Source organism: Macaca fascicularis, chromosome 1 (genome assembly GCF_037993035.2).
Source record: "Macaca fascicularis isolate 582-1 chromosome 1, T2T-MFA8v1.1".
In the NCBI taxonomy this organism is placed as follows: Eukaryota; Metazoa; Chordata; class Mammalia; order Primates; family Cercopithecidae; genus Macaca; species Macaca fascicularis.
Window position 1 is genome coordinate 221,161,133 of NC_088375.1, and position 15,206 is coordinate 221,176,338.

Consider the following 15,206-nt stretch of genomic DNA (forward strand, 5'->3'; position numbering starts at 1 on the left):
CCCATCCAGGCATGAAATGGTTTACTCTATTAGAAATGCCTATTTATTTCATAAGGAGAAGCAGAAAGCTCCTTCACCTTTCCATCCTTGCCTCTCCTGTTGCCTCTCCTCTTCTCTGTGTTTGGAATTCTTGCTTAAAAATTCCTCTGACTACACACCTGCTCGGAGTGATTCTCTTCTCTGCAACACAGCACTCATTTCCAACGGGGAAAACTGGAGTCACAGAGATGCTGGGAGGGAATGGTCCTGCAGAAGATGCAGCAGAAGGTACATACTCATCAACAAGGCTGACATCTGTTGGAGACAACCATCTCCCTGAAGCCTCAACATCCACATTGCTTGACTTGGTTAAAATCTTTGACCTCAACACAGCATGAATGCAGCTTAAAAAAAAAAAAAAAAGTCATGCCTCTGTGTGTTTCATTTTATGCACTCGAAAAGCAGGCAGAATGCAGAAGAGTGGAGCTTCAGCCTCTGCAGGAAAATGGCCATGAAAACACAACCATGGAATTGTCCCAGCAGGAAGAGACTCTGGCTGCCCAAGTAGCGACATCAAGATATTGGTGGAAATTCCAGACAACAGCTGGTTTGATCTATTATTTACATTCCCACATAATTTTTACATCTTTTCTGGATTTTAAAATCATCTCTGCCAACTCCCCATTCCTCAGCTTTGCTATCAAATATCGTCTTGCTTATCAAGTTACTCCCTACAAAGTAGGGTAAAAGAAGTATGTCACAGAGCAGTAGCCAAAACAAAAAACAAACAATAACAGAAACCAAGGTAGGTGTTTTAATCTAGTAGAGCATAATACAGGTACCTTTTTGTCCAAAAACAAGGACAAAAATGTTAGATCTTAAGTGCGATGTGGTAGAAATCTACAGCAAATGGAAAGAATGTATTTACAGATAAGCCTTCCGAAGAAAAATCTGCTTCAATGCTCACAGCTTAAAACCAATAGACTACATGGATGATGAAAATGATCTGGTAGGTGCAATTAGCTACTTTATAACCAGGAGGCAATTGCTTCTACTGTGGCTTAATAACAACAGAATATTCTTCTACTGTAACAGAATAGAGAACATCAGCTCATCAACTATGGGAGCTGGGTCAGGTGAACAACTATCTCATTGAATCTCAGTTTCCCTGGTTATGACATGGTAGTAGAATCCCACAGGATTGTGATGGGAATGAAATGGGATGGTTCACATAGGAACTCTCTGTCAAAAAGCAGTGTGCTCATTCAAGGAGGCACTTCTGGATAAAACAGAGCCAAAAGTGGCCCCAGGCAGAAGAGGTTATTGATTCCTTGGCCACAGGAGTGAAGTTCAAAGAAGAATTGGGTTTTATTGCATTACTCAAGTTTTGCTCAAACACTTTACCGTTATCTCTGATGCCTCACTTTCTGCTGCACATCTCAAATTATTACAAATTCTTTTATTTCTTCTTTGAAACATATTCAGAATCTGACCACCTCTTACCCCCTCCACTGCTGACACCCAGCTTTCCTCATCTCTCACCCGGGTCTCCCTGTGCCAACACTTCCCATCTACACCCACTGACAGCTGGCTCTTCCATAGCCACGGCCAGATCATGTCTCTCCTTTGCTCAGAATCCTGCAGGGACCAGTCTTTTCTGAGATCTGGAATTACTTCTCCAGCCTCATCTTCTACTGTGTTCTACACACTCGGTTCCAACCATGCTGACTTCCCTGCTGCTGCTTGAGTACACCAGGCACCTTCTGCCTCTGGGCCTTGCACCGGCTATTTCCTGCATCTGGAATGTTCTTTGCTCAGATATTCCTGGAACTCCCTCGCCTCTTCCAAGTCAACTTCTCAAAGAGGCTGATTCTCACCTCCCTATTGAAAACTGGAACCCTCTACCCTGATCTCCCTTAGCTTGTGTGTTAGTTCTTTTTCACAGAACTTACCACCTTCTAACATTACTTGCTATTTTTATTCTTTATTTTCTACATTTTCACACACATATATAAGCATTTGAGTGCTCACATCATGAGGGAGGGATCTTTGGGCATCTTATTCATGGATGTATTCCACATTGGACCCATAGTAGGTCCTCAATAAATATTTTTAATTTTTAGAAGTGTTTATTAGGCATAGTGATTAAAAGCTTGGATTCATGATCCAGATTGCCTGCATTGGAATCTGGGTTCTTCCAATTCCTAACTGTATAACTGTGGATACTTTACATAATTTCTCTGTGCCTGATTTTCCTCCTGTAAATGAACCCCCGCTTCTATTGAAGTAATTCTTGTGGAATTATTGCTCCTTGCGCTTCAGGTTGGTATATGGTAAACCAGACTATGGGATTTCATTCACCATAGTGAAGAGTTAGCTGACCAACAGAAGAGGTTTCTAAGGGAAGGTTTGCATACCACACCTTTCCCTGGTTAACCATCTTCTAGATGCCTGCTAATAAAACTATACTCATATACGATAGGCTATATCAATTAAAATTCCTTGATGAAGCAACATGGGTGAGCAGACTCAAATATCCACGGTAGTCACAGCTTGACTTGTGGGGTTCTCCCTCTCCTTCTCTCACCTCTGCTTCCTCTGAGTTGGGCAATATCCTCAGTCAGCTCTTGCCTCATGGTGCCAAGATGGCTGCCACAGTTCCAGACTAGACACCATCATAGGCTGTGGACTAGTAGAAGAGCACAGAGCTCCTTTGCCAGACTGCCCATCTGGGGCTCTTGCTCTGCTCTCTTTGGCTCGTATGCCCATCCTTGACTCAATCACTCTAGTAAAAATATATGATTCTCTGATTAGCTAAAACCTAAGTCAAATGCTCCCTAAGTCAGAGGTGAGGTCCCTCCCAGGGCACACAGACAGGGGGCGGGAGAAAGCAAGGTCAGACACAGTTAGCAGCAGAAGGATGCATGGGTACCAGAAGCCAGAGACAGCACATGTCCACTGTCCTGAGAACACTGCCAATCCCCTCCAAAGAATCTTCCCTCCTTACTTCCTTTAGGTTTCACAATCCACTGAAGTATCCTTCCCTAAGAATTCAAAGTCAGTTATATTTGGACCAGGTACCTCTGGGCCCAGTGAAGGAAGATGGGCATCTACAATCTACTGATGCTAAACCTAACCTTGAGGTAAGATGAAACCCAAACCCTTGTAATAAAACTAGATATGTGATATGGTTTGGATCTGTGTCCCCACCCAAATCTTATGTTCAACTGTAGTCCCCAGTGTTGGAGGTGGGGCCTGGTGGGAGGTGATTTGATCATGGGGGTGGTTTCTCATGAATGGTTTAGCACCATCCCTTTGGTGCTGTTCTCATGATAGTGAATGAGTTCTCACGTGACCTGGTTGTTTAAAAAAGTGCATGGCACCTCCCCCTCTCTCTTGCTCCTTCTCTGCCCATGTGAGATGCCGTTCCTCTTTGCCTTCTGCCATGATTATAAGTTTCCTGAGGCCTCCCCAGAAGCCAAGCAGATGCCAGCATCATGCTTCCTGTACAGCCTGCAGAACCATGAGCCAATTAAACCTCTTTTCTATGTAAATTACCCAGTGTCAGGTATTTTTTTATAGCAATGCAAGAACGGATGAATACAATATACACAGGAAAACCGCATGTCCTTATGGTCCGTCTCCTGTATGTCCTAGTCTAGCGGAGTGTGAACAAGGTACTTAGCCCATCTGTGCCTCAGTTTCCTCATATCTGAAATGGGCATCCTACTTTTTCATGCTAAATAGGGCTGCTGTGAAGATTAAATTGGATCATACACATAAAGCCCTTAGAACAGTGCCTGGCACCTGGCAAAGACCTGCTAAATGTTAACAATTATTATTGTCCTTGTTATTATTAGCAAGGGACCAGTAACCAGCTTAGTACAGTACTAAGTCTTGTGACATGACACAGATGTACGCAGTGTTATTTGGCCTGAGAGTCCTTTATATCTTCCCAAGAGGAATGTTTGCCTTGAGTGTCAGCTATTGAGACATTTATAGACAGACTTTGCAGCATGTCCCACCCTGGGTTGGACTCTCCCTCGCTCAAGAGTTAATCCATCTGATCAGTAAATTGCTCTAGCCCTCGTCTGTTACTAGCTAATAAAAAGAAGGCTGAGTTGATGGTGGTCTAAGATGAGCCAAATGGAAGATGGAAAAAGACTCATCCCGGAGGGCAATGGACTGGAGACACTAGAGGAGTTCTAACGTTTGCTCCAATTGTGGTAACCCTGAAGACAAAAAGATGGCACAGACACACCTGAGCAGCTGCAAACCCTTGCTGCCCCTTAGCATCCAACAGTGAACTATCTAAGCAGGAAAAATAATTGCCCTAACACAATTGACTTAAGTCTCTTATCTGCCCAGAACTTCTGGGCTGAGCTTATGAGTCCTGATAAAAGTCTAAGGATGGGAAGAAAAGGCTCTCTGCCTCTCCAGTAAGGAAAAAATCTGCCTGCTCCCCTACAGACCCATGGACTGTCTGGCCTTCCCATCATGAAAACCCATAGATAGCATGCAGGAAAGAAGATTTAAAAAAAAAAAAAAAAAAGGGTTAGAGCTGACTGTTTTTCATTGGTGACTCATCTTACCTAGTGTTTGTCTCTGAAAAAGATTCAGAATCCTGGCTTTAGCAAAGGGTTTTTTTTTGTTTGTTTGTTTGTTTTTGACAGTGACAGGCTTTCTAAGGCTACCCAGCCAGGGCAACCTCTCTGGATATCCTGGCAAATCTGGAACCAACTGTTTTCCTGACAATCTGGTGAGAGAAGTCAGGAAACTAATCTGTCGCATTCTTTTAAAACCCTTGGCAGTTTTTAGTCAAATTACAGCTCAGATGTTTGGTCAGCAGACAACCCAGTTCCACTAAAACATTCCTGGCTCTATCCCTAATGAGTGTTAGAATCCACCATGGTCCAGTTGGTTCTTCTGACACCCAGTCTTCCCATCTGTAAAATGGGGAGATTCAACCAGATCAATTCTGAGATCTCCTAGGTGAACATCCTCATGATGTTCTGTTTCAAAGAAAGGGTTTGTATCTGTGGTCAGCATGTAAGGCAAAAATTATCCCATGACATGGTTTCCATTGCCTATACAGTGCCCTGGCCTTAGGTTTTGTTTTTTTTTTTTTTTTTCTGGACTGTACGTTAAATTTTATACACTCCAAAATTTGAGACTCACTGAACAAGACAAAGAAAGGAGTAAAAGAGATGGATGCAGGCCGGCATCTAGGCCTTCAAATGATCTTATCTTGAAAATAACTATCAAATCCCTGATGATGAAAAGGCGATGGGGGAAGAAGGGATAACATGTTCCTGCCTGATGGTAGGGTTTGATCTATTTTGTTTTGAAAACCCTCTGGAGCCTTGGCCCTACTGATAGATTTGTTTCTCCCTAAAAGGATTAAATAACATGTTATGAGTGAATAAAGCATTTAGCACAGAATCCAGAAGCTGGTAGGTAGGAATACTGGAAACTAGTTGGATTTGAATCTAAATCTTGCCTTTTCACCATTCTTCGACAAACCACAAAGGAGAATGTGGTCACCTGTGAGCTGTCCTCCAAAGCTGGGTTTTCCAATGGTGACCCCACCACACAGCTGCCCCATGCAATGCCCTGGTCTCAAGTCCCCTGGACCCTGGGGTTAGCAGCAGCAGAAGAGTGAGCAATGCCACTGCAGCTGAGCTCACATGTGGGAAACCTTTCCGTAAATAGCAAAGGCTGCTCATCAATGATGAATCATTAGCACCATCCACCTGACCAATGAAACCAGACTGGGCCTTCTCATGTGGGTAGTTCACGAGCTAACATTTCAGTCCTCAGCATGAGCCAGGCAATGGTCCGTGATTTACCTGCAACAAGAACCCCTTACAGTGTGAGGCACACACCATCATCACCAGTCTTACTTGCTCGGGGAGGACAGAGAAGATCAGAGAGGCTAAGTGACATGGCCAGCCTCACCCCATCACTAACTGGTAGATCTGGGATTCAGACCTGGGTCATGCCTGTCTTTAGAAGGGGCCCATCTTTCCTCTTACCTCCCCACCCCCTGATTTCAGATCTGCTGACCCAACCCCCAGTGTGATGGTATTTGGAGGTGGGGCCTTTGGGAGGTGTATTAGTACATGTTCACGCTGCTGATAAAGACACACTTGAGACCAGGAAGAAAAAAAGGTTTTAATGAACTTACAGTTCGACGTAGATGGATAGGCCTCACAATCGTGGTGGAAGGTGAAAGGCATGTCTCACATAGCAGCAGATAAGAGAAGAAGCTTGCGCCGGGAAATTCCCCTTTTTAAAACCATCAGTTCCCATGAGACCGATTCACTATCACAAGAAAAGCATGGGGAAGACCTGCCCCCATGACTCAACTACCTCCCACCGGATCCTTCCCACAATACATGAGAATTCAAGATGAGATTTGGATGGGGACACAGTCGAACCGTATCATTCCACCCCTGGTCCCTCCCAAATCTCATGTCCTCACATATCAAAACCAATCATGCCTTCCCAATAGTTCCCCAAAGTCTTAACTCATTTCAAGCATTAACTCAAAAATCCACAGTCCGAAGTCTCATCCCAGACAAAGCCAGTCCCTTGCACCTATGAGTCTGTAAAATCAAAAGCAAGTTAGTTACTTCCTAGATACAATCCAGGCATTGGGTAAATACAGCCATTACAAATGGGAGAAAATGGCCAAAACAAAGGGGCCACAGGACCCATACAAGTCCAAAATCCAGCAGGGCAGTCAAATCTGAAAATTCCAAAATGATCTCATTTGACTCCATGTCTCATATCCAAGTTACACTGATGAAAGAGGTAGGTTCTCATGGTCTTGGGCACCTCACCCGTGTTGCTTTGCAGGGTACAGCCTCCCTGTTGACTGCATTCACAGGCTGGCATTGAGTGTCTGCAGCTTTTCCAGGTGCACGGTGGGAGCTGTCGGTGGATCTACCATTCTGGGGTCGGGAGGACAGTGGCCCTCTTCTCACAGCTCCACTAGGCAGTGTTCTAGTAGGGACTCCATGTGGGGGCTCTGACCCCATATTTCCCTTCTGCACTGCCCCAGCAGAGGCTCTCCATGAAAACCCTGCCCCTGCAGCAAACTTCTGCCTAGACATCCAGGTGTTTCCATACGTCCTCTGAAATCTAGGCAGACGTTACCAAACCTCAACTCTTGACTTTTGTGCATTGGCAGGCTCAACACCATGTGGAAGCTGCCACGGCTTGAGGCTTGCACCCTCTGAAGCCATGACCCAAGCTCTACATTGGCCCCTTTCAACCATGGCTGGAGCAGCTGGGATGGAAAGTGCCAGATCCCCAGGCTGCACACAGCATGGGGACCCTGGGCCTGTCCCACGAAACCACTTTTTTTCTCCTAGGCCTCTGGGCCTGTGATGGAAGAGACTGCTGTGAAGACCTCTGACATGCCCTGGAGACATTATCCCCATTGTCTCGGGGATTAAGAATTGGTTCCTTGTTACTTACGCAAATTTCTTCAGTCGGCTTAGATTTCTCCTCAGAAAATGGGATTTCCTTTTCTATTGCATTGTCAGGATGCAGGTTTTTCAAACTTTTATGCTCTGCTTCCCTTATAAAACTGAATGCCTTTAATAACACCCAAGTCACATCTTGAATACTTTGCTGCTTAGAAATTTATTCTGCCAGATACCCTAAATCATTTCTCTCAAGTTCAAAGTTCCACAAATCTCTAGGGGCAAAATGCTGCCAGAATCTTTGCTAAAACACAACAAGTGTTCCCTTTGCTCCAGTTCCCAACAAGGTCCTCATTTCCATCTGAGACCACCTCAGTCTGGACTTTATTATCTATATCGCTATCAGCATTTCAGGCAAAGCCATTCAACAAGTCTCTAGGAAGTTCCAAATTTTCCACATTTTCCTGTCTTCTTCTGAGCCCTCCAAATTGTTCCAACCCCTGCCTCTTACTCAATTCCAAAGTTGTGTCCACATTTTTGGGTATCGTTTCAGTGGCACCCCACTCCACTGGTACCAATTTACTATATTAATCCATTTTCATGCTGCTGATAAAGACATGCCTGAGACTGGGAAGTAAAGGAGGTTTTAATGGACTTACATTTCCATGTGGCTGAGGAGGCCTCACAATCATGGTGGAAAGTAAACGGCAGGACTCACACAGCAGCAAAGAGAAGAAGCTTGTGCAGGGAAAGTCCCCTTTTTGAAACCATTAGATCTCATAAGACTTATTCACTATCATGAGAACAGCATAGGAAAGATCTACCCCCATGATTCAATTACCTCCCACTGGGTCCCTCCCACAACACGTGGGAATTCAAGATGAGATTTGGGTGGGGACACAGCCAAATCATATCAGGAGGGTTAGATGAGGTCACGAGGGTAGGGTTCTCATGATGGGATTGGTGGCTTTATAAGAAATGAGAGACACTGTTGTATCTCCACCATGTGAGGCCACAGTGAGAAGGTGGCTGTCTGCAAGTCAGGAAGAGAGCCCTCACCAGGAAGTGAATCTGCAGGTACCTTGCTCTTGGACTTCCAGCCTCCAGAACTGTGGAAGATCAGTGTCTGCTCTTTAACCCACTCAGTCTGTGGGACTTCGTTATGGCAGCCTGGGCTGACTAAGGCAGACAGCAACAGAGCCAGCACAGGAGCAGTGGCTAAGAACGTGGGGTTGGTACACAATAGACCTGGGTCAGAGACTTAGCACCTCCAAATACTAGGTAAGTGAACCAATTTACCCTCTCTGGGAAAATGTACCCTCCGTGGTTGTAGTTGTGTCATTTATAAATGGGAATGGTAGCAGCACTTGCCTTATGGAATCATTGTTGGCGATGGACTTAGAGGGCTCAGCATTTCTAGTACACAGCAAGCTTGCAATGAATATTAGATTAGAAAATATACTGACACTGTGTCTAGAATGACACTGTGTCATCACTTTTAGAGATCAAGGTATTGAAAGTTTCCATCTAATCAGTTTTCCAACCTGATATGTGAAAAGAGTAATCTATCAAACCGTTATCATTGTTGATGGTGAATGGGGGGATGCAGAAGGAAGGGAGGAAGAGGGAAAGGCTTTTCGAATGCAGAGTGATATGTGGGCAGTCGGCCCAGATATGGAGGATATGGGGGGCATCGAGGGTGGGGTGGGCAAAGAGAGGACACAATCTGGATGCCTGAAATAGGGGGCTCGAGAGAGTTCCAGGCTGGAGAGCAGAGTGTGGCTTCAAACACCTAAACCACTTCCTTCCTGATTCTGGAAATCACCAGAGCCACATCCTGCCTCCCCAGGGATCCCCAGGGTTAAAAGAGAGCCCTGAGGAAAATCAAAGTCTTGCCTCAAAAGTGCGCTGATCCCCAACGCCGGCCCCCCACACAGCAGCTGAAACATGATACATTCGGTCACCCACACGCACTGTCTGGGTAGCCTGAAAATAATGGGGCCAGCTGCTGCTGTGGCCCTGAAGAACCAGGCACCGCATCGGTCCAGGGATGCTTCCCATGCAGCTTTGCCACTGCCATGGCTTGCCTGGGGCTCAGTGTTTCTAAAAGGCTGACTGCACCTCTTAAAAGCTGCACTGCAAGGCCTCGGAGGATTCATTGAGCTGCGAGAGAAGAGTGCCCTCCCCTGGACGTTTGCTGCCGGTTTGTGGCCTCCACCAAAACCACCGCTGAGGTTTCCCCTTCCTATCCGAACAAGGGGGCAGATTCCAGGCAAACGCCCCTTAATTTCAGAAGGCCACACACAGGCACTGGTCAGTAGATGCCCCACTGGCGTCTTTGCTCTCCTGCTGTTCAAAAGTTTCCACCATGCAAAGCCCCTGGCATTAATAATGTCATTGAGTCTGCATGCAAATCCTCATAGAACAGGACAAGAAACCGAGTTCAGGAAGGCTCAATGGTTTTCCAAGGTCATGGAGCTTGGACAGAGCTCAGACACCCCAGCACTGTGGTCAGGAAGGAGCTTATACTCTGCAGTCAGAACACTTGGGTGCTTGTCCAGCTCTTTCATTTTTTCAGCCGTGCAATTCAGGGAAAGTGACTCAACCTCTCTAAGTGTCAGTTTCCTTTTCCGTAAAACAGGATAATCAACTCAAACATGGAAGTTCTTGGGAAAATACCAAGCACATGGGAAGGATGTAATAAATGACGTCTCCAGTCACCTTCCTTCTCTGTCAGACCTCAGGGCCTGGGCTAATGGTGGGCCTGCATTTTTCAGGGAAATTGCTTTATATGTCACTACCTGTGTAAAGGCAGAATTTGGAGAACTCAGCTGAGAATGTGGTGTGACACTGGCTTTTGCCACCCAGTCATCCTTTTGCTGGACATCACAGGGTTGGCAGGGTATTTGCCACTGAACATCTCTGTTCTCTGTCAGCCCCAACTCCCTACAAGACAGGGATTGTATAGCTTTTACGCCAGAGAAAGAACCAAGAAACGAGTGACTTTACTGCTGTCCCCTGACTTGCCCAGCCTTGAAATTGCATGGGGATCCCCAATGCTGAGGAAGGGGTGGGCAGGAAGGAAGGAGCACCTCCTACAGACAAATCTACACTGTAGAAATAAACAGGGAGACTTTGGAGGGTGCAACCGAAAAAGTGAAGAAACTCCTCATCTCTAATGAGCAGGGGAATGATGTGTCACTTTAGACGCTTGGGCAAAGTCTTTGCCCATCAAAGCCAGGGATGCAGTTAGTGACAGGCAAGACTGCCTTTCTCCCACACAGCACTTTGAACTCTGCTGGGGCTGACATCAGCACTCAGTGAACAGTTATCTAGAGCTTTCTATGTATCAGGCACAGGGCTGGGGGCTGAGATCCAGTAAAGAGTGTGGCAGCTTGGAAAAGGTCAGGAGACAAAACCAAGGCAAAGGGCATGGCAGGAACAAGCAGCACAGCCAGCCTAGTCATCAGTGCCAAGACTGCACTCTCTCATGCCTCCAAGTTGTCTTCTGCTACCCGCCAAGACAACTTCCTGCTTTGAAAGGACTCATGTGATTACACCAGGCCCACTCCATCCATCTCCCTTTTTCCACGTAAGGTAACACAATCACAGGAGTGACATCTTATCAGAGTCACAGGTTCCCCCTACACTGAAAGGAGAAGTGATCGTACAAGGGTGAGGGTCCCTGTGGGTGAGAGTGTCTGCCACCCTCCCAACAAAGTTCTTTCTCCTTCAAGCCAGGACATCACATCTTGGAATCAAGACTGTTGACAACACACAGTGGCTGAAGGGGAATGGGAGGTATGCAGGCAGCTCCTCGTCGATATAACGGCGAGGGGCTTGTCCTCACTACCATATGGTCACACAGCATCCAGCCTGAGCTAGCAGCGTCCTCAGCACTGCAGATACACGAATGAACACACCAGATCAGGAGCTCACCTTCTAGCAGAGGGAGTCAGGAAGACAGCAAATAAGTGGGAAGAGGACAGAGAAGAAACCTCGCTGGCCTGCCTGATGTGGACAGCCAGTCGGTAAGGTCAGACCCAGCCTTGGGTCAGAAGTCAGTGGTCAGATACGGCAAAGCTGCAGCAGACCCTCTAAGCCTGGAGGCTGGCGGTCTCAGCAATTCAGTCCAGAGGTTAGAATCTAGGCAAAGGGGCTGAGCATGGTGGCTTTCATCTGTAATCCCAGCACTTTGGGAGGCCGAGGCGGGCGGATCTCCAGGTCAGGAGTTCAAGACTAGCCTGACCAATATGGTGAAAGCCCGTCTCTACTGAAAATACAAAAATTAGCTGGGCGTGGTAGTATGCAGCTGTAGTCCCAGCTACTCAGGAGGCTGAGGCAGGAGAATCACTTGAACCCAGGAGGTGGAGGTTGTAGTGAGCCAAGATCACACCACTGCACTCCAGCCTGGGTGACAGAGTGAGACTCCATCTCAAAAAAAAAAAAAAAAAAAGAATCTAGGCAAAGGGTCAGGGCATTAGGTGTGGAGTCCAGAGACAATGCAGGTATCCAGGACTTTCAATGCCCCTGCTCTGTAAAGGTACAGACAGGGCTGGTGAGGAATAAGAGGCTCTTTTTCAAAGTATACATGCAACCCTCAAAAAGCACAGCTGGGAGAGAGACAGCCCTTCTGTGTGAATGAGAAAAAGGAACCATTTCCTTCAAGGGCAGCAACCCTGCCCCAGTCCCTTTAGACTCTGCTGGGCCTGACGTGAGTACTCAGTGTACAATTATCACCAGCTTTCCATGTGCCAAGCAGAGGGCATAGAGAAATGAGTAGTTTCTTCACTTTTTCAATGTGCAACCCCCAAAGTCTTACTGTTTATTTCTACAGTGTAGATCTGTCTCCAGGAGGCGCTCTTTCCTTCCTGCCCACCCCTTCCTCAGCATCAGGGATCCCCACGCAATCTCAAGCTTAGTGGCTAGGCATATCCTGGACTGCAGCCCATGTGTGTGCTGTGGCTAGGTGCCCTGATGCAGAGGCCCTGGGTGGAAACTCTATTTATCCTGCTCTCTCCCTATCTCTAGCATTTTGCCTAATGTCTGGCATAGCACAGACCCTCAATAAATGTCTGCTGTGTGGATGAATATTGATGAAACCTCCCTTGGGACACTGACGTACTTCCAGTGAAGTCAGGAGTCATCCAGGGCCATTTTAACCCCACATCCTTTCCTGTGCAATCTAGAGCAATGCTGTCCAGCAGAAATATAATGCGAATTGCGTATGCAATTTAAAAGTTTCTAGTAATCTCATTAAAAAGTAAAAAGCACACACAAACAAAAGTTAAAATTAATTGTAATAATATATTTTATTTAGCCCAGCCAAAATATCGTCATTATTGTATTAACATGTAGTCAATATAAAAAGATAATAATGAGATATTTCACATTCCTTTTTTTCCCTCTTCTAAGCCTGAAATCTAGGGTGTATTTTACACTCAAAGCACAGCTTGGGCTAGCCACATTTTAAGTGTTTTATGGCCACAGATGGTTTGTGGCTACCACATTAGAGAAGGCAGATCCAGAGCCTGTGGAGCTTTCCGAAGGAGAAAAACTTCTTGAGATCTGGAAAAAAAAAATTTATTATTCCAAGTCATGCAAATAAAACCTCCTAAGAGAAACAGATATGCAATAGAAGTCAAAAAACTACAAAATGATCTGGATAATAAGAGTGCCTAGATCATAGCACTGCTGTAAGTTGCATGAGTCACACCTGTACAGACGCAGGAGAAGGTCAGTGGCACAGGAGGACTTAGTTATATCAATGGGTCAAATGCAACTCAAGTCTAAATTCTTAGAGAGTTAAACAAAATTGCATTGCAAGTGGGATGTGGATGTGTATTAATATATCTTATGTAATGAGGGATTTGTCCTCCAAAAATGAGTTCCCAAGGTTTGGCAAGGTTGTAAGCATCCTCAGAACCCATGCCCCCATGCCCTGCAAGCCTGAAATTTGCAGGTGAAGGAAAGGGAACATCCAGCTGAAGTGGAGAGCAGAGGGCCAAGGATCTGGACAAAAACCACCCTGCTGACTAAATGCATTTTTCAAAAACAGTACATTTGCACAGCACCACTGATGCAGTGAATAAGATTTTCTTTTTTCCTGCCTGTCAAGCCACTTATTAATCATAACGTATTATTGCTTTGCTTGTTCAATATGTGGAGCGAAACACCAGGATCCAGCTGAGAACAGGACTGAAGAGAACAAAATTGGGTGGCAAGAAAAGAGCAAAATTAACATAGGCTACAGAGAAACGGTAGGGAAAAAAATGCCGCTATCCTTTTAGAACAGATTTTTACAGCTATCAGAAAAGTAAACGGAAACTTAAATTAATTTTTAGTGCAGCTCCTACTTGACACTGAAGTCATTTTGATAAGGAATGGCATTTTGAGGAGAGGGGCCTGATGGAGGAGAGTTTAAGCCGAGTGGAATGGTTGCTCCAGTCTTTGCCTTCTCGATGCAGCTGCAAATTAGAGTAATTACCCTCAGGTTCATGCTGGACCGTGCAAATGGGAAATCAAATTTATGTTCCAAAAAGAAATGAAAGAAAAATATCAGAGCGTGGAGAAAGAAGGGTAAGGGTCAAAATCACTCTTGACATAGCAGAAAGGACATGATAGATTTTAGCAGATAATAAATGACAAGAAAGGAGTTAGGTTGTAAGTCCAGGGAGGCACCTACTGAAACTTCAAACTAAGCTAAGGAACTCAGAGTAGACAAAGGAGGTTTCAACACATATGCACACACACACACAGCCCTCAGATATACATCAAAGTCCTCAAGAAGTGGATCTCTACTTGCCTGTGGTCAAAGGAACATCAGAAGGAGAGTTAGTTTTCATAGCATCATAAGAGTTTGAAATGGATAAATGGATCATTGCCAATACTAAGTGCTACTGGCCCACCCCTGTGCAAATACTCTTTGTTCCCTATTGCAACATATAAAGAATGGACTAGAAACACGTGGCTGACTCTCATGACCTCACTCTGGGCTAGATGTTGTCCTTGGCTCCATTTCACTCTTAAGTCATCATGCCACAATGTTTGGTACCCAGGCAGTACCTCTCTCATGCGGTGTCTTTCCTACTATGACACAGGACTTCGGTCCTTAAGTAAAGGTCATGGGCTATGACTGATTCACAAATGCGAGCTCAGCCACACTGCAGTCCTAGCTCAGCCTGTGCATTCTGAGTCCTGGCTGTGAAACACTCATACACACGATTTTTTAAAAGCATCTTAAAATCCTATGGCATAGGCAGCACAGACCCAGCCATGATGGAATTAGAAATATGTTGGGGTTGGCACAGGCATAGCTGTGTGTTCTCCTTCCTGCCAAGGATGGAAGATGATTGACTGAATGGGAACAGGAAATCGGCTTGCCAGAATGCATCTAAAATGGGATGTGCATGCTTGGGGGAGTGTTAACGTTATGCTTCAAAAAAGGAACAAATGGGCAAGTCCACACGGTTCCCAGCTCGTTCTAAAGATAAAGGATGGCTTTGGGGATACGTAAGAGGACAAGGCACAGAGAGAGGCCAATTCCACCCCCTGGGAGATAGCTGGGTATTTTGGAAAGTGGAATGACCATCATTTAGAAACAGAGTCAATTTGTATGCTGGGCTGTGTGCCCCAGGGAAAGCATGCTTATTGGTGACTCTACCAAGTGGGAAAGGAGATTGTGATGACGGCTCAATTCTATAGATGCAGCCTTGTCACCTGACTCCAAGAAACCTACCTGGCCTGCCTCGTCACACTCCAGCTTTATGTACTTGAACAGGTAGTTCCTCTCTG

The 15,206-nt window shown here is 45.6% G+C and overlaps 1 protein-coding gene across 3 annotated transcripts in view; it reads right to left on the reverse strand.

Moving 5' to 3' along the window:
- KAZN (kazrin, periplakin interacting protein) overlaps positions 1–15,206 on the reverse strand; it is a 1,227,887-nt gene that overhangs the window by 1,004,082 nt on the left and 208,599 nt on the right. The gene's annotated exons all lie outside the window — the stretch shown is intronic.